The sequence below is a fragment of the Corvus brachyrhynchos genome, unplaced genomic scaffold, assembly GCF_000691975.1.
Source record: "Corvus brachyrhynchos isolate BGI_N302 unplaced genomic scaffold, ASM69197v1 scaffold115, whole genome shotgun sequence".
In the NCBI taxonomy this organism is placed as follows: domain Eukaryota; kingdom Metazoa; phylum Chordata; class Aves; order Passeriformes; family Corvidae; genus Corvus; species Corvus brachyrhynchos.
The window spans coordinates 21,972,955-21,991,810 of record NW_008239553.1 but is presented as its reverse complement, the minus strand read 5'-3'; the positions used below and the strand labels follow the sequence as shown (position 1 = coordinate 21,991,810).

The window sequence follows — 18,856 nt, the reverse complement described above, 5'->3', positions numbered from 1 at the left end:
TATGCAGCAAGGACTTCAGAATTTCTGAGGTCACAGCAAGAAGGTGGTTGCTGGTTGAGTTTTTAGGACCATCATATGCAATGGGAAATGTAATTTTTTGGTGGTTTTTTCCTCTCTTGCTACCAAAGTTATTCTCAGAACAGAAGACAGCCTTGCTGACTTTTCAAAAATATCTGAATTAGTACTTAAAAATGAAAATTGAACTGAAAGTGGATGGGCTGGAGGGTACGTGGGTGGAGGGAAAAGAGGGTGTAGAGAAAGAGCAATGAAGTGGAAAGCCCAAGCAGGTGAGACTAACCTCATCTTGTGGCACAGCCATGCTAGTAATCAAGAGCAGTAACCAAGTGTTAAGTTCTTTTGAGCAGAACTGGCTGAAGTTCCTGCTTTTATAGCTCACCTGTACCTCTATTTTCTTCTCTGAACTCTATATATTTTCATTAATTAAAATTTTAATGGTTGTTTAATTCCGTACCCGCATACCATGTTTATGTTCCAAGTACTACATCAAAAGAGGGTTAGCTTTCAAATGGCAAGACTATCAGAAGTTTATGAAGTTACTTAGGTGAGTAGAGAATTCAAAGTATAGTGAGAAGTATCTACTTTGACATATAATGGTAACAAGGGTTGTGGGCATGTCTGACTCTTCATTTGTACCATTAGATTCCTATAGTAGAGTATATAGTGTGCTTTTGTACAATGCATGTTTTTACTTTTATCTGCTTGGAGAATACTAAAAATAAAATCATAATTAATATAGAAATCTTCCTAAAGAGATTCTTCTGTCTTACGTAATACTGTGAGCTGTGGTGCACTCATTCCACAGCTGAATCACTATAATAGTTCCTTTGGTCATTTCTGCTCTAGCATTATGTAGCTAGACGCCTTTAGAACAGAACAATTTCTTTGGCATGTAAAAGACTGGAAATTGGTTAAATCCCAACCCTTAGTCACGTACCTATCAGTAGAATGTTATTTGAGAAGCCATTGAGACTGCTAAGTCAGCAGATGTCTTTGTGGATAATTCCAAGCAAGTCCTTGTCAAGGTAGGCTACTGACATCTGCCTGGTTAATGGCTTCTGCTCTCTCTATTACATGCATTGTAACATCTACATAATCTCTTGCCAGCCTACAGATACAAGTGTCACATTTTGAACTGCTTCACATAGGATACAAAGACGTTAAATCATTTAGGAAATTCAAGGTTAAGGAAAACGTTTGTTTTCTTTTTTTGGCATTTGCACTCTTCAGCCATCAAAGATAAACACAACAAGCTGGCAGTACTTTGAGGATTCACATCACCCTTGACCTGTTCTGGGCTTAGTTGGAGGCATCTGCTGTACAGCTGGGCAGTGACTTGCAATATGTGTAAGGACACTTGCATACTGTCACTGCTGATCGCCACATGCTGAGATACTGACAGCAGTGTTAAGATTTTTAGTAAATTAGCCTAAGATTATACCCCATTTTGAATTGTCTTCTGTAGATGTCAGGGATTCAGAACATGTCTTTCTAACTCTGACTAGTGAGGAGTTTTAAAGAGGTCACCTCTACTCTGGATCTTATTACAAAAATAATCTCTGGAAACATTGTGGTGCTGGACACTGTTCCAGATGTGTTGTGAAGAGGGGGGGACTCCATAGTGTGAATAGCAAAATGGCAGAGGAATCAAAAGATTTGATTCTGTTCATTTTTATAGATTGTCCTCTATTTTTATTATGTCTGTCTTTAGTATAGTACAGGAAAGAAGTTGGCTTACAGTGCATACAAAATATTAACCAATAGAGGTCATATATTGCTGGATCTTGCAGTCACTGTTTAAGCATTTGTCATTTGAAATTTCGAAGTACATATTGTAAGACTAATTGCATTCTGACTGCAGGGGCATTTTGGTGGTGGATGAGCTCATCTTTAAGTTTGTGTGTTAGTATGTGAAAGCATAATCTAATTAAGAGGAAAACATCATTGATCTTGAAATGAAAAACACCATGCAAACAGAACAAAACAAAATGTCAACTGAATGTTGCTGGGGATTAAAATAACTGTTGCTGTATCTCTGACTTGTTTTCTCTGTTCAGCATTTGAGTATTTTAGAGACAGAGGAAGCAGAAGCATTCTATGGAACTAAGTAATGACTCCTACATGAAATAGGGAATTAGTTTTCTCGAGGAAAAATATGTAATGCAGGTTTTAAAGAACTAATATTTTACTTTATTGCATGTTTTGAAGAGAAACAATAGCTTAAGCATTTTTAAATGTTTTGGTGTTTGGGAAGGAGGTTCTTGTTACACAAATCATGTAAGCCAGAGTTAAAAGATGAAGAACTAGCCATTGTCTGTCAATGAGCAGTCTTCATTGGATTCTCTGCCCTGTGATAGCCATTGCAGAGAAATGGTCAATTTTGTCATGTTTCAGAATAAATAGTTAATTTGATATTACACCAGTCCTTATAGTTACCTTACAAAACTGTCTCAGTGAATATTCAAGATTGTGTATTCCCTCGGAAGATACTGAATTAGCATAGTGGAATTTTATATTGTATATTACTTATAATGTAGAATGATCATGCTGAAGACTTTTCTGTATTCCTGTGTGGAGATCAGATCCAAAACTGGCTAGATTGCTTCTCAGGAAGTGAAACACCCTGGATTGATGCCCTCCATACCAGGCCATAGCACACTGTGCTTTTAGGTCAGTCTGAAATTTTAAACAATAAAGTCATGCTTTATCTTTTATAGACTATTTCTGATGCTGTGCATTTTGCTCTTTCTGCACAATGATGCTGTTCAGCACTACTGCTGAAAGGCAACCTCAAACTGAAGCTAGCCTGTACCTGCTTCTGTCAGGTAAAATATTTTGAAACAGTTCTGGATTGAGGAAAGATTTAAATCCTAAAATTTGAACCAGATTTCTAAGGTTTCCCATTTTAAAAAAGTGACTGAAGCTGAGCACTACAAATACCTACTTTTTTACTGTCTAATAAGCACCCACAGATAAGTTTTCACAAGATCCTTGTCTTGTGTATCACAAGATACTTGTCTGTATGCATTGAGTACATTGTGGGTTTGCATATTGGATTGAACCACTCTTGTGGCTTCTGTGTTGCTCTACTTAAGTTTTGAAACCCGAAAGGCTTAAACAGGAATTAATTTATCTGTAAAAGGCAGATGCTAATGGATACAGAAGGAGCTTTTGATACATTAAGTCTAAAGATTTGCCTTCAAGGTTAGGCATCTCCTGAACAGAGCTCCTTGGAAATGTGTGCATCAAGTTGTCCCATGTCGTATTTTAAAACCTTGTAATCCTCTGCTAGTTATTTTATAGTTTTCATGGAAACCAATATGTTAAATTAAATCAAATAAACCTTATTGAATTTAAATGCCAGTGAAAGACTTCTATTCAGACTAAGCCCAACTCAGTCTGCTTAATGACAAGGTGACCTATTTTGATCCTCTTCCATCTGCATCCTCATTTCAATGGAATATTTGTGATACATTTCTATGAAGCGAAGTGCCAGAGGGAAACAGCCTATTAATACATAATTGATAATTGTCTTTAGTTATGACAGCACTTGGTGCCATTCAAGGATCCAGAGTGTGTTTATGCATGAGATAATACATAAAATGGTAGGTAATGTGAAAGTTTACATCAGATGCTGGTGCTGAAGAATGACTTGTAGGTGCCCAAAGATTTCTTTGGGCCTACCCTCTATTTTCTAGTAAAGTCAAACTGCTAAATTTGGATAGGTTTGGACTGCATTCAGACTGAGAAGCAGCTAGAAAAATTCTTCTAAGGGGTGCCTGAAGTGTGCAGGGAAAACCTCTGAAGCTAAGTCAGTAGACCTTGTTTTTGGGTGATTTATTCCCATCCTTCTATAAGGGGCAGAGCTGGAGCTCACTGTACTTCAGCTGGTAGTTGGCGTGTGAACTTATCTCTGATGTTACCATAAGAGTAAAGGATCTTGAGATCACCAGATAAATTGGAATTATTGTGCCTTCTATTTCTTTCTCTTTCATTCTTCTCTTATGGGATCCTTAATTCAAAACAATGGGGACTTCGCTTGCTTCCAGCTGGTTTCTTCAGCAATGCAGCTGGGGGGGGGTCTTTGACTGGGTGTAAATCTTGATCCTTCCCATAGCCAAAGTGCCTTTATTGGCTTCTATTGTATGATTATTTAAACAATGTCAGTATGGAAATTGCTCCTTGGCAAAGAATATGCAGAAGGGATTTCAGATTGAAGTCTGCCTGTTTTGTGTTATGTGTGCAGAAAGACTTGCATAGAGCCCACTCTTTTTTAAAATTAATGAACACTCACTTTACTACTATTCCTACTTGAGTTTGTCCAATCTTTTTGACAAAAAAAATATTAGCACAGTGGTATTTTCAAAAGGTTGTTTCTGTGGCATATACTCAGTAATTTTCACAATTTTAGAGTGTATATATGCACAAATATGCATATTAAAACTTTTGGCAAAGGTTTAATTTGCATATATCTCAACTGAGAAAATAGGAAACCTAAAGAAGAGTGTGGTGTGCTGGGTAGAGTAAGGTTGCTCTTGAAGTGTCTGTTTGCAATTAATCTATGCTAACTCACTCTCTAAATGAAATTATTTCTGTAATAATACACTGAACTGAGTTGGAGCTTGGAGCTGACCTTAAATTACCTGAATCATTTTATCTTAAGACTCCTAGTTGTCTTGAAATAAAGATTCAGAAAGAATAAGTACTTGGATTTGTAATAATTGTCAAGGATTGTGTTATTGTTTATTAAAGTATTTTTGTGTTAGAATTGAAGATTCAGTAGCAATGTACAGTAATTGCTACTGAATGAAAACTTGCAGTCTGTGTCTGAGGGAGAGTCAATTTTGTTGTTGCTGTTGAATTTTCAGAGCAGAAATCCTATTAGGATGTTCACAGAGCACACAGGGTTTTTATTCATTTTTTAGACATTTTAATTGGCCGGAGACTCACTTTTATACTTCCATGGACTTGTACACTGTTTGATGTCCAAAAGGCAAATCAATAATACCATAGTAATTACGTTATTAATGTAGATAATCGACTCATGTTTTTTAGGTAATAAAGGCATCTAATAACCTAGACAAAAGAACTAATAAAACCACAGTGTAGTTTGGATTTAAGAGGGAATCAAGCATTAATTGAGTGAACTCAGTTTTCGTTAATCAAATGTCTACCATGCTTTCTTAAACAAGTTTTTAAACTTTGAAAAATTAAATTTAGTGGCTTTGTTTCTTGTGCTGTATGAGGAGACCTTAAAAGAAAGTTGCTTCTTGTAAGAATGTAAACAATTTTTCTGCGTGCTAACATAGGCCATAGTAGTCCAGGGAGTGGGCTATTAAGCCAAGATGCTTTATCACTGACTCCACGTATATAAAGTTGTTTTTCAGTGTATTTATGTGAAAACATAGTTGGAGTGACTAAAGGTGACATATCATTTGTTTGGCATTATATATTCTAGTTTATTGTAATCAAATTTTGTGCAATTGTGCATGAGACAAATGAATAAATGGGCATTTAGAAGGTTTATAGGTAAGTTTTTAGAAGGTTACATTTCCGGCTTATTTTTATACAGTGGAATTTTTGATGCTACAGTAAATTAAGAAGTTGGATGCTTTTCCTATGATATCCTATTTCACTAATACAGAATAACCTTGAGCCACAGTAGGGCAATAATTACCAAACTTAAATCAGAGACACACGCAGCCAAACAGCTGTTTTCAGTTTGTTAGGAGATCCATTTGATTTACTCTCTTGGTCAACATTCATTACTTTATAAGACAAAATTTCACTGGAGATTTTAACCCTGAATTTCCAATCTTGTTTGTTGCCTGCTGTAAAATTGCATGGTTGAAATGTCATGGCCACTCAACATGTGGGGAGCTACTGTTGTGTTTTGCATTGATCCCAGTTTTATTGACAAGTGGTTTCAAATACTAAAGGGTGCAGGTAGAATTCAGCCCTAGACATATTTCCAGATGACCTTTCTGTTCTGTGGCAAAAGAGGGGGAAATGTATTGTGTAAGGCTGCTGTCCTGCACTTTGGTGGTTTGTCAGCTGACATGGTGGATCACATAAGTGTGAATATTTGGCAGACAAATTGTTTGATACACAAACTGTCACTGTTTTAGTGTATTTTACAAGGTTGGCACATTTCTGCTATCTCACCCTGAAGTTTCGTATATTTCCCAGATTTTGTTGCTGCAAAGTTTGACACTTAATGCTGGCCCCTATCTAGCAGCAAACTCAACTGGTCTTAACCATGTCTCTATTTCAACTGTCTTTGTGTTTTATAGGGCTACTATAACAGCAACATCAGTGATAATATGGTGATTGTCACAAGCTAGCTCAATGGCATTAGAGGTCACTTAAAGGAGAATGCAGGCATAAAATGTTGGGGTTTTTTCTATATTGCAGAAGTTTTCTTATAGTTACTCTAGTGTTGCTGGCTCTGGACGTTTTTTTCTGTTACACTTGATAAACATGTTAGTAAATTTTGAAAAATGACTGAATTTGTACTTGAAAGTGGAGCAGCTGGTAAAATAAAGAAATTTCTGATATATTTATTTGTAGCATCAGTCCTGTTATTGCAGTCTAGTTTTTTTCATGGTAGTCTAGAAAACAGGCATGGGAAAAGGAAATTGTTAAATGTAACTCACATCTTTGGAAGTAGTTTAAAACTTGTCTTTGTATTAAATTGTTGATTTTTTTAAAAGCTTCTCTAACAGCGTTTCCTTCCCTTTCTGTTTATGTTTTTCCATTTAGAAAAGATAGGGCTATACCTCATTACTCAGGTTGCCTGTTGAGCGCACTCAGCAATTTTCTATTTATCCCTTACTGCCATGCAAGTCAACACCTCTGAAAAATGGGGACTACAAAAGCTGCTCTTTCTGTGGTGAGTGCTTATCAGTTGTGACACAAAAAAATAATACTGTAATAGTATAGTTTTTTGCATGGCCTTTTTTTTCTTCAGATCACTTTGCAATAAATAATTACATATTATCCTGCTCTTAGAAAAGCAGAATTTTAGTCTCACCTCCTATATGTCACATGAAAATATTAGTTTGGGAGCTCAGGGTTATCAAGGTAACTGTAATCAATATAAGTTAGTTGTATAGGAAACATGAATGTGTTCTGATTGTACAACAGCCAGTTCATTTAATTTTCAGTGTCAGCAAGTGTCTCTGGGTTTTTACTTGATAGAAAAAGCACTTCCCTGTTGTCCCAACAAGAGGAGAAACAGTTTGGAGCAGAACTAAAAAGTCCAGAATGGGTAATGGCAGGCAGGTAGCTGATCTCAGTGAAGAGAGATCTACAGGGTAACTGTCTTGGAACCTTCTTTCACCAAGCACATGCTCACTTCCATTATACTGACCAGCTATCAGGCTCTGGGTGATTCTGTTTGTTTCTCATAACCATTGCATGTATTGTGCCATGCTTTTTCTGTGTAGCTGTGGAAAGGCTGAAAGCAAAAGGCTGAAAGGCTTGCTCTAAAAATATTATAAATTGATTTGCCAGGGTATCTCTTTTGCTTTTCAGGAAGGTAAATGATCTACAAAGCCTGGAAATTACTCTTTCTGAACAATTAAGTTTCTAGAAAAGAATTTCTGTAGAGTGCTCATTCTTTAGAAAGGCTTTTGTGGAAAGTCTTCATGCTATGTTATACTGTTGTATGTTGTTGATGCTGTTGCTCATAAATTAAAAATGAATACTCAAAAGTGAAACTAACTGTGTAGTTAAAACTTGGTGGCACTCAATATCACCATTGTGATAAATCCATGTACATATCAAATGATAGAAACAACATATATTGACTGAACTTGTGCATTATATTTAAGGATATCCTGACAATGCTGTCCAAGACATCTTCCTGTTAATTTGTTGTTGTGAAGACCAGTTCTTTCAAACATAACTAAAGCAAAAATTATATATTGATGTTCAAGCAAAAGAGGAGTAATGATAAGCTACTATAAATGGCAATTTCTTATCTTTATTTATGTATTTAACCTTGATAAAATTGGCCTTTTCAGTAGAGTCAAAGGAAATAGGCTGTTGATTCATTGTCTTAGAAAACCTGTCATCCTTCTGAATGTAAAATAGCTTTCAATAGAAAAAGTATTGAGCTCGTTAGTGAAAAGAGCAGCTGCTCTTCTCTGGCTCTCTGGAACTTTTTTTGCACGCAAACAGAATGTTATGATATATTGTCTCCTTTCTTTCTACTACTTTTTTACAGTTGTATATCAGGCAAGGTTGGGAGATTTTTTTTGAGTGCTTTTACTGTTTTAATTATATGATGAACTGCAGAAAATAGCTCTGATTTTGATCCAAGCCCCTAACTCTAATTCCATACATCTGTAAAAGGACCTTTGGTGAAAAGACAGTGTGATCTTCCCCTGGTGGTTGTTCTTAGGCTCCCCTGAAGCCCCAGACTATTTCACACCCCTCAGCTAGCTTCCACATGCCAAGAGGAGGCCTAAACTTGGTGGGTTTTTAAATCTTGTGCTCTGAAGTCCCTTTCCATTCTTTCTGCCTGCAGTTTATCACTCTGCAGTTGTCTCAGCTGGGATCCAAGGGTTCTTTCTTAGTTTCCCATATGGGGTATTTCATAGAGCAAACAACCCCCAAAACAAACAACAAGCAAATCTCGTCCTGTTTTTACTTAGCCGAGATACCCATGTTTTAGAGTATCTGCCTTTGCCTAGAGCCAGGAAGGAAAAAAGCCAGCACACTTTGGAACCCAGAGGGCTAAAGAGGAAATTTTCAGGAAAATAGACTGTGCTTTGGTTAAGTTTTTTTCATGAAAGGTTCCAAAACATTTGGTCAGATACTTAGAAGACTCTCAGAAATCTCCTTTTCAGAGAGGTGTGAACACACTCTGCTGGTGCTAGAGAATAAAAAATTACTCAGTGTTTCACTGACATTACCTACAAGAAGAAAGAGTAGCACATTATTTTTGTACTTTTTCAATCATAGGGAAGTGATATTCTTGCATACTTTCATCCCTGGCAGAAAAACCTATATGTACTTAGCCAACACACTGCATAATCTCACTTTATGAGATGTGAGGCAGGTGCAAATTTTGTCAGTTGTTCACCTTACTTAAGCTGATCAAACAAATGCTGTCTGGAGTGTACAAAATAAAAGCAAACCCAAAAATTCAAAGTGGAAAGTCAGAGAGTGAGCTTCTTTGTGGGACCATCCACAGTGGTGACTGAGCATTCTTTTGGCTCTCAGTCCTAGAGCAGAAAAAGAGAAGACAAACATTTCTGTTGTCACAGCTGAGCCCACTGATAGGAAGTTATTTGGTTAGTGGAAATGTAATTTGTCTTTGTTTCTTAGTGACAACTCCATGGTAGACCTACTTTATGATCCTCAGGAGCTATGTAATGGTGTGTTCAAGTGATTTATTTGCTAAGTTAAGCATGGTTAAATTTGTCTCTGCAGCAATGATATTTTGTGAAAATTACAGACTAAGATAAGGCCATACTCATAACTAAACTTAGGAAGCTTTTGAGGGAGAGTGGAGAGGAAGAATAGAAAACACCAGAGAATCCTTATTTAAACTTCTTAATGCTGCCCATGTGAAGATGGTTATTCCTTGGTACATTGTTAAATAGTTAGAGAATATATAGGAAAATTACAAAATTAGTCCATTTATTAATTTGCAGGTCCCCTGAAAAGGTACTGAACTAAGATGATGACTCCACTTCAATGAAGGAACTGTTCTTCTGTATAGTAAGTGCTGAGAAATACTCCCTGAGCTTCTACTTGATTGATATGAATTGCCAGTCATTGATACTGTAGAAGTTTGGTTTATTGGCTGTTATGAATATGAGGAGAGAAAGAGAGAAAGACTGGATGCTTTTTTTTAATTTTCCTATTCATGCTGTTTATTCCATCTTTACTCTCTGATATAAATTTATTTGTATAATTTTACTGTTACTGTTTCATAATACAATGATGGCAAATCCAATAATAACCAGAGGTAGGTGCTCTCCTGCATGTTACTTACAGCAGAATACAAAAAAGTACACTTCACCAAGGAGACTGTGAACCCCTCAATCCTCTGTGCATCTGACAGGAACCTTGGAGCCTCTTCCATGCAAAAAATCATGAGTGGGGTGGGGAGAAGGGTACAGCAGGAGAATAAATACAGATGGCTGATAGGGAGGGAAGAATTAAACTTCACATGAATGATGTTCTAATGATGATTGCTGATCCCTTTACTTCAGTGTGCCTCATGCCTTATGAACCAAATGATGGTATTGAGAGGAGTATCAGGCTTAAGAGTCAATTATATCAAATCCAGAGTAATAGCACTTGGAATGAACAAAAGATACTCAAAAGGCAGTACAAGAAATATTTAGATTCCACTGGCTAGAAACCACAATAAACTTCTTAGGGATCCCCATTAATTCCCATCTGGAAAAAGTCTGCAATGAAAATGCAAAACCATTGAATAAAATAAAACAATTTACAATTATCATAATTTGAATAGCACAAATTTTAAAAAAAAAAAGGCAACAAAACTCTTTTCTAAACAGTAAGAGTTTCATTAACTAATTGAAATATAATAATTGCCTAATTAAAATATATAGCTATATTTGGGAAAATTCTGATACCTACTACAGAATTACAGGCTATTGGGAAAAAAAACCAAACAAACCCAAACAAACCCAAAATTGTAATTTACATGTCAGTGGAACTTTATGTACTTAGGTATTTTCAAGTGCTTTACAGGAAGTGTAAAATTCTATTGCCCCCATTCAGAAGCAATCTCCAAAACCACTTGTTTATGAAAACTTTAAAAATCTCAGAATTATGTTAAAGTAAAATTAGTTATGTTGATTTTTCTTCACTTTAAATACTGTCTACTCAAGAATGCAAAATTCTCTACTTTTTCCTCTAGTATGGTAAAAATGTATATGAATGTTGAATGTTATAAGAATAAACCTGCTACTGAGAGCTGGAGCGTAAGTGAAGGGCGAAGCTTTTCTTGTTTGTGAAAATTTTGCACAATAACTAAAACAGAAGCAAACTAATAGCTTTTTCTTGATTTAGCATACATTTTAAAAAGTTTTAACAGAAGAACAGAATAAGTTTTATGGGTGGTGGGAGAATTCCTGGTAATGGAACATAAAGAAGGTAAACACTTCTAGTCAGCAGGTAGCTTTGTTTTTAAGATCTTTTTACAGAACTGTCTCTAAGAATGGGAAATTTCTCTGAATTCATTTTGTAAGCTTGTCACTACTAAACTTGGAATGCTTATATTCATGGCTGTAACTTTATCATTGTCATGAGAACTTTTATGTAGGGAATATTTCCTAGATAACTACCTGTCATAGAATCCAATGAAAAGATGATAATATGTCACAGTTTTTACTTAACTGTAAGTGAATGTTGGGAAAACTTAGGTTCACTGGGGTTTTTTCATCTTCATGTTAAACACAGTGCTGCTATAATTGATTTAAGATAAAAGAAGATAGTTTTGGAGGAGCATAATTTCTTCCTCAAATGCCCGTATTTATTTATGCCATGATTTCAATAATACCTACTAGTCAAGTATTTTTATGACTTGCTATTAGTAAGTCAAAATTCTTTGCTTCTACAATTCCTACTGGTGTAAGAAACACTTTTGTTTTCTCTGTAGTACTCAATTAGAATTTATTTTTGTAGACCAGCAGTTTTATTTTCTCCACAAATAATCTACAAATGTAATAGATTATCAACTTTAATTGAATAAAATGTCAATGGCATTTCCACTTGATAAGTCTTGTACAAAGTACATGAATCATTGGTTACAAGCTGAAATATTTTTACGCATTTCTAAAAGTCTGTGTGTATATAGCACACAATGTGGATAGAACAGCGAATAAAGACATCGATGACCTCAAGAAATGTCTGATTTAACAAATGTATATCTTTAAATTGGAAATCTAATTATTTGCCTTAGATTTGCACTGCTCAGGAACCTATTGCAAGACTATGTTAAATAAACTTCTTATTTCCATTTTTCATTTAACCTGTGGGTTATGGTATGACCAATCTGTTTTATATCCTCAATCAACAGATGATTGTATTTGGTAATAATTTATCAAGAATAAAAATCTGTTTTTGAAACTAATCACCTCATGTTAGGTCTGCCCCTTTTCAGAACCACCATCTGATATTCATTTTGTCTGCAAGACAAACATACTGATGAAAATGCATCTACCACAGGATATTGCTAGTGGAATGAATCAGTTCTACTCTTTGTATATATTTAGAATATTTTGTTTTCTCAACAGATGGACCAAATTTTAGTATTAAAGGGAAAAAAAATCAATTTTACATAGAACATAAACAATTTTTAAGAAGTACGTTTTGCATTTCTGATTAGTTTGTAGCAAAACATCCCATGGAATTTGAGGGTCAACTTGGGCCATATCAGAGGGAAAAGATTTAAAAGGTTACTTTAACTGCTTTCTGTGTTTGCCATGAGAAGGCTGTATCTGGAGGTCAGAGAGTTCTGAGCAAGCCTTTGAATTTGGCCTACTGAATTTAAATGCTGAGATTTTCTTTTGGGTGTTCTCCAAGGTCTCTGAAATGGCTGTTTCTTGAAGAGATTGAAAGCACAGATGTATTCATGCACTGTCCTGTGACTTCTGCCCCTCTCTGCTGGCCATTGCCTAACATGATGTATTCTTTTTTTTAGGCTATCTGCTGAGTCTTTTAATTATTTTTGGGATCTTTCCTAATCAAAGCTTCCCATAACACTAAAACATAGGCTCAATCAAGACAGCAATCATGAAAGCCCAATGCATGGAGTACTTGGAATATGGAGCACAGATTTATGCTCTCTATACAGTAGTTCTGTGACATTAACTTCTGTCCCAGGAGGTCTGAATTGGGAACACCAAGCTCATTTTAATTTGCAGTGCCAGATAGATTTAGACTTTTTTGGCCCTACTGAAATTCTACTCAGATTTTTATAGTGCAAAAAACTTATTAAATTTTAAAGTAAATCTCAAAAGAGGCAATAAAATGCTACAAAGTAATGAAATTATTTTATTATTTTTAATTTTTAGGAACTGCACGTACTGCAGCTGGAATTCTTCCAGTGTTCATTTTTCCCCAATTGCTTTATTAAAATAAATCCAAACAGTTTCCCAAGGAAGTTATAAGTTGTTAGCAAAATTAGGAAGTTAGGAATTTTATGATGTCAAGTTTGTGTGATGCAGTATTTTTTATGCTACTTTTTAGCAGGCAGTTATCAATGTGATTTGAGATCACAACAATAACCCAGCAATGTATTCTGGAGTCAATATTTTACCTACAGATGAACTGTTCTTATTCTATACATTCATTTTATTTTTGGGAGGTGGATTTTTTTTACAGACTTCAACCAGGGGCTTTCCATTCCTCTATAACTCTCACCCTTCTTCCACCCTAATTTTGCTGGTGTCTTGGCCACCATGACAACAGGGATTTTATCTGACAAAAAGTTAAAAAGCTTTGGAAAACAAAGAGGCTAAAAAATGAAATACAGCTGTTTGCACACAAATATAAACCAGAAGGCCTCAAATCCTTTCTACTGATTGGCTGGATTACTTGAAATGTGGCTCATTGTTTCATAATAATCAGCAGTTATTTTTCCCTATTAAAATGTAGACTGCCAAAGTATTGGAAACAGCTTTCCAAATCCATTTCTATGAGGAACTGGGAATATAAAACATCCCTATAACTTTTACTGCTTATATGTTAAGGGACCCACCAAAACAAAACTGCCTAGGTTCAAAATCCATTTTATATGTACATGCATATTAAAAATGGTTTTATATACTATTTTTCAATACTGAGGAGTCTTTTACAAAGTAGCATTCGTCATTATTGGTGGTGCAGTGAGTAGGCAAATGTGGCATCTGCCATAAGTTCTGTTGTAGCTCTCGCACATCTTTAGGTGTGTTGATCCTATTTTATTGAGAAAGGAAATGTTGGCCAGGATTTTGGAGTTACACCCAAGCTTTGAAGGAAAATGATGGGAGATCAATTTCCAGTTGGATGCCAACCAAAGACAGGCAGAGATTTACAGCACCTTCATTTATCACATCACAGCAGGCTCAAGCCTAGTGTTGAAGTTCTCATGCCCAGTATGGTTTTAATTTTAACTCTGTAACAATAATTCACCTATACTTGCACATAATGAAATAAAATACTTAAGATGTTGTTTGCATGTTGATTTCAAATAATATTACTGTAGTGTCAGGGTATCCAGAGAAAAGGAATTAGCCTACAGCAATGTGTGAATCTACATCCACCTTCTCCCTCGCAAGAAGAGAGAGTCTTAGTTTGTAGTAATTACTCGACTACACAGCAGAATTATACAAATTATTGAGAAAAGGCAGATGATTCTGTCTTCTGTGCTGAGGTCCCTTGGGTGTGAGTGTAAGCAAGGAAGCAATGAGCTCCTGCAGTTCTTGTTTTTTGGATATTCTCCATACTGGAAAACAGTGGAAGGCTGACAGCTTGAGTAGTAGTGTCTTTATCAGTCTAAGTGAATTGAATTGTTTCTCTTAGTTTTTGCAATATCATTTTTTAGAATGCACTTCAATCTTGACTTGAAAAGTGAGTTAATATTAACTTTTTAAATAGACAATATTCTTCTGTTTTTTTCTTTTTCCCCTTTTTTTGTAAAGCAGGAGTCTTAATTTCTGCAAGTGTGTTCCTACTCACACCTAAAGCACTGAGGTGATAACACTGAGAAAGAAGTTATTACTTACATCTCTTTCAAAATGTAAATACTTGATAGTGTGGAGAGGTCCAGCTCTTCAGCATGTCAGGAGCTTGACAAAGCTGACTGGGCTATGAAACTAGGTCATTGTCTGATGCTGTTAACTTATGAACATGAGAGTCACTTAGTACTCAAGAACTAGAAAAATTATCTTCATTCTAATGATCTACCTCTTTCTGGAAGGATTAAGTTAAAATTGTAGTAATACCCATTTAATGATACTTCTGTTGTACCTTGATGCAGTGAGTTTTGGGTAATATGCTATGTGTTTTGATATATTTTATCATTAAATGTTCTTAAAACATCATGAGCAAATAAATATTTCATTTCCTTATGCACTTTTCTATACACATAGGATAATACTAAATGGAGAGGTATGCATGTGAGCTGTACTGGAGAAAGTCCCATGTGCTATGCTGTCATTGGAATTTGCTAGGGAATTTTTTAATAGAACTGAGAAGAGTAGGGCGCATATAGGCCTTTTGAAATATGTCCTCACCGCCACCTTTTTGGTTTCAGTATATTAATTTGTGTGGGGATACCTTGTGTTTTTCTCTTGCTTCTTTCCTTCAGACCTGGTAAAAAAATTGGACATCGAGAAAAGGTAAGGAGAAAAACTGAAAACTCATTACTCTCAAAATTTTTCTGCCAAATCTGAAAGAAAATATTCTGATTTAGAAAATGTTCTGCATAAAAGTCAGTTTTCTTCCTGTTGTATATTGGTTCTTCAATATGCTTCTATTCCTAAGAAGTTTCTCAAATAAATGTTTACTTCAAAAACATCAGATTAAAATAGTTTTCCTCTTTTCTAGATTTTTATTTTGGAGGTCATATTTGTAGTTAATCCATAGTATTTGAATTGTTACTGAAGAGGTAACAGTTCAGTTTTGATGAACAAGAAAAAAAAATAGGTGGAAAAACAGCTGTTGTTTCTCCTTGCCTTCCAAGTTTCTCACAGGGAAAGCAGAGTCCTGAGAAATTTTATATGTAAAATTATTTTGCTTTAGTCAGATTTCTTTGGGGATGGATGTTCTTACAGCAGCAGAACTGTATTCATTTGTAGTTATCACAAGAACTAAAGGTATATGTTAAAAAAAGAATATACATGTGGTAGGTTTGTATATATGTATGTATGATTCTTGCTAATGAAGTACTGATTTCAGATGCACTCAGTTTTAAAAAATAGAAAATAAAACCAAAACATCAACAATGAATGGTTTTGGTGGTTCTGTTTGCTTTAATTCTATTGCTTTTTATCTGGCTCTCTTGATGAGGTTAATATAATTTTACATTCAGTGGCCAATTCTACATTTTTAAGTTTTCACACATGGTTTGAGTTTCTAGAGTTTTCCTTAATTTTATCCATGCATAAATTCAGTGTCTAGTCTAAGCTAGTTATCTAAGCTTCCTGTATTAAAGTGCACAGTGAGAGGCATCTTGTCCAAAACTGTCCTAAGATTGGTATCTAAAGTGGGGGCAAATGTTATCCCATGAAACTTTTATCTGTCCTGGTTTAGTGGGAAATTGTTTCCTTAGACTAGTTGCCTGACTTTTTGCCTAAGGTAGTAGATGAGATAAATGCCACCCCATGTGATAAATAACGTAGTTTTAAGGCTGCCTCAATGCAAGGAAACTAGGCTGGTGATTTTGGAGTGTCTTATACACTTAAGTAGCCTCATTAGCCCTGGTAAGCTTCTCATTCTTTTAAAGATAAACACAGGAATAAATCCATGCAAGACAGACCCAAACCAGTAGGTTGACTTCCGTTTACTACAGAGTAATTTTGGAGCAGTTTACTGTTCAGTTCTTGATATATCATATCAGACCCTTGGGAGAAGCAAATACAAAGTGTGGTGTGTTCCTTGGTACTGCTCCATGGGTTTCTTAAAACCAATGTGCAGAATGAGGAGCTTAGTGATCCTCAGTTTTAATTCTAGATTCCAAAAGCTCAACGATAAGAACATTTTATTACTGCTTTACAATTTAGCCTTCTGTCAATAGTTTGGCCTGCAAATCAAACAAGCATATATTCCTAGGGCTAAGCATGGGCACAAAGGCAGTTACCATGGTTCAGCTGATGCATGTTAACTAGTTGAATTGAGATAACTGGATTCTGTGTCTGTGCCCTTTTTATTTCTCTAGGAAAGTCATAGAGCGTCTCTGGTTCTGCCTTGCTTAGAGCCAAAAGAAATAGAGGTAGAGACTGAGGCAGACTAGAAATCATAATCTTGGCAGTGCACTGAAATACATCTATTTAAGCACAAGCATACTATGTCACAGTTGCTCCCAGCATAATTTGAGGCAGATGCCCTCAGTCTGTCCTTCTCCAAACTGAGTTTACAGTTCCTATCCCTGTTTCCAGCTGTAAGAGAGGCAAGAAGTCTGAAAGCTTCAGTATTCCCCCTTTCCATAGAAATGTAGGTGAAAACCTCATATATCTGTGGGAAACAGTGTTTTTAGCCTGTATTTGCTATGTATTAACTGCAGCTTGTGAGAAAATGCACGTTCTGTTATTTTACTTTTAATATTAGATTTCTAATTCATATTGGTATGAATTCAAGTCTGCCTGTCTCTGTAATCCTGCTGGGAGGGTGAGAAAATGATTTCATTTCAGATAAATTGGATCAGTAGCAAATATTCCTTCCTTATCCTCTAAAAACCTTCAACTGTGTAGTACCACCATATTCTCAAAACTTAGATCACAGTTCACAGTATTGTGCAGGGAGTCAGGCGTCTGAAATAATGTGAAGCTTGAATGGCATGGGAAGACATTTCGGGTTTTTAGCATGAGCTTGTGCATCTGGTTTTTTCCTTGGTCACTGCAGTAGAATAAAACAGAGAGGAGAAACAGGTAGAAAAGGATCACACTCATGGAGAGAGTGGGAAAGTGGACAGTTTTAACAGTGAATTGAATATAGGGTGAACCTATCTGCTTTAATTTGGTGCTGTGTATGCTGTCTTTTTGCATAATTTTACTAGGATTCAGAAATTCCAGTGTGACTGAAGGTCATTACTTATCTAGCAACTGGGTTGGACATTCAGGATACTTTCAGGTCTCATTAAAATTAATTGGAATTGAAAGTTCTCAACATCTGGCATCACTGGGTCCATCCTTAGCACTTTTGTGAAAGGCCATTATAAATAAAACTTAGTAGATTTAGATGAAGTTATATGAGTGTCTAACATTGAGGATATGCTGTATTTAGTGAATGAAAAAGGAATTAATTGTTAGGCTTCTTCACATCATTGTATGGTGTGTATGTTCATATGTATGTCATATGTATGTACTTTCTCACTTATCCATTTTTAATATGCTTTGGCAATTATTGCATTAGCAGACAAATATTTTTGCTGAGACTAAATCTAAAGGAAATATGACTTTATACTGAACCCCACTAATGACTCCTCATGCGAAAGAAGAAGGTGTTATAAGACTGAGTTTTAAGTAAGCTGGAAAGTGTGACATGTTGGCTGCATGTCCCTTAACTAAATGAATTAGCTGGCAGTTGAGAAAAGGATGTGCTTTTAGCTGAGAAACAATTGGACAGAAAAGATGACTGCTATGCCAAACTGAATGAAAAGCCACTAGAGAAAATGCTCTGTGGCAGTTTCTTTTGAAGCGAGTTTCTAGATCTTTGGAAGGAGCTTGCCAGGGCTAGACTGGAAGTTCTCTGTAATTATTTGACGGCCAGAAGTTGAGCTACAACATACACTTACCTCAGGAACAGAGTGAGATTCAGAAATAGACAGAATAAAGTTGCCATGTGCTGCTTATGGTTATTTTGTATGGCACTGTTACCACAAAATACTGTTTCTCTCCTGCTGACTTTGAGGCACAGCTGCTAGCAAATTGTGCCATTAGGCTCACAGTGTTCTTTCTCATGCACTATGGCTGGAACCGGGGACTGACAGCTCTGAGTCTCTGCAGCATCAAATTAGGGGGTGATAGAAAAAGAGCCTAACTGGAGGATGTCCAGGCCACCTACCTGCTGCCCTCAATTTAAGAATGACAAAATTAGTTGTACAAGTATAACAAGAACACAGAGTTGGGAGTTAAGCAACTGCAACAGC

General features: G+C 35.9%; 1 protein-coding gene across 4 annotated transcripts in view; it reads left to right on the top strand.

The window, feature by feature from the left end:
* Positions 1 to 6,785: 6,785 nt before the first annotated feature.
* The window catches only part of SLC25A21 (solute carrier family 25 member 21), a 182,174-nt gene continuing 170,103 nt past the window's right edge, over positions 6,786 to 18,856 (top strand). For 2 of the 4 annotated variants that reach the window (XM_017742268.1, XM_017742265.1), the window contains exons 1-2: positions 6,789 to 6,910; positions 9,684 to 9,750. The gene's annotated coding sequence lies outside the window, so the exon portion shown is untranslated. Of the gene's footprint in view, positions 6,911 to 9,683; positions 9,751 to 18,856 lie in introns of all 4 variants that reach the window. The other 2 variants (XM_017742269.1, XM_008639589.2) reach the window with 2 other exon arrangements.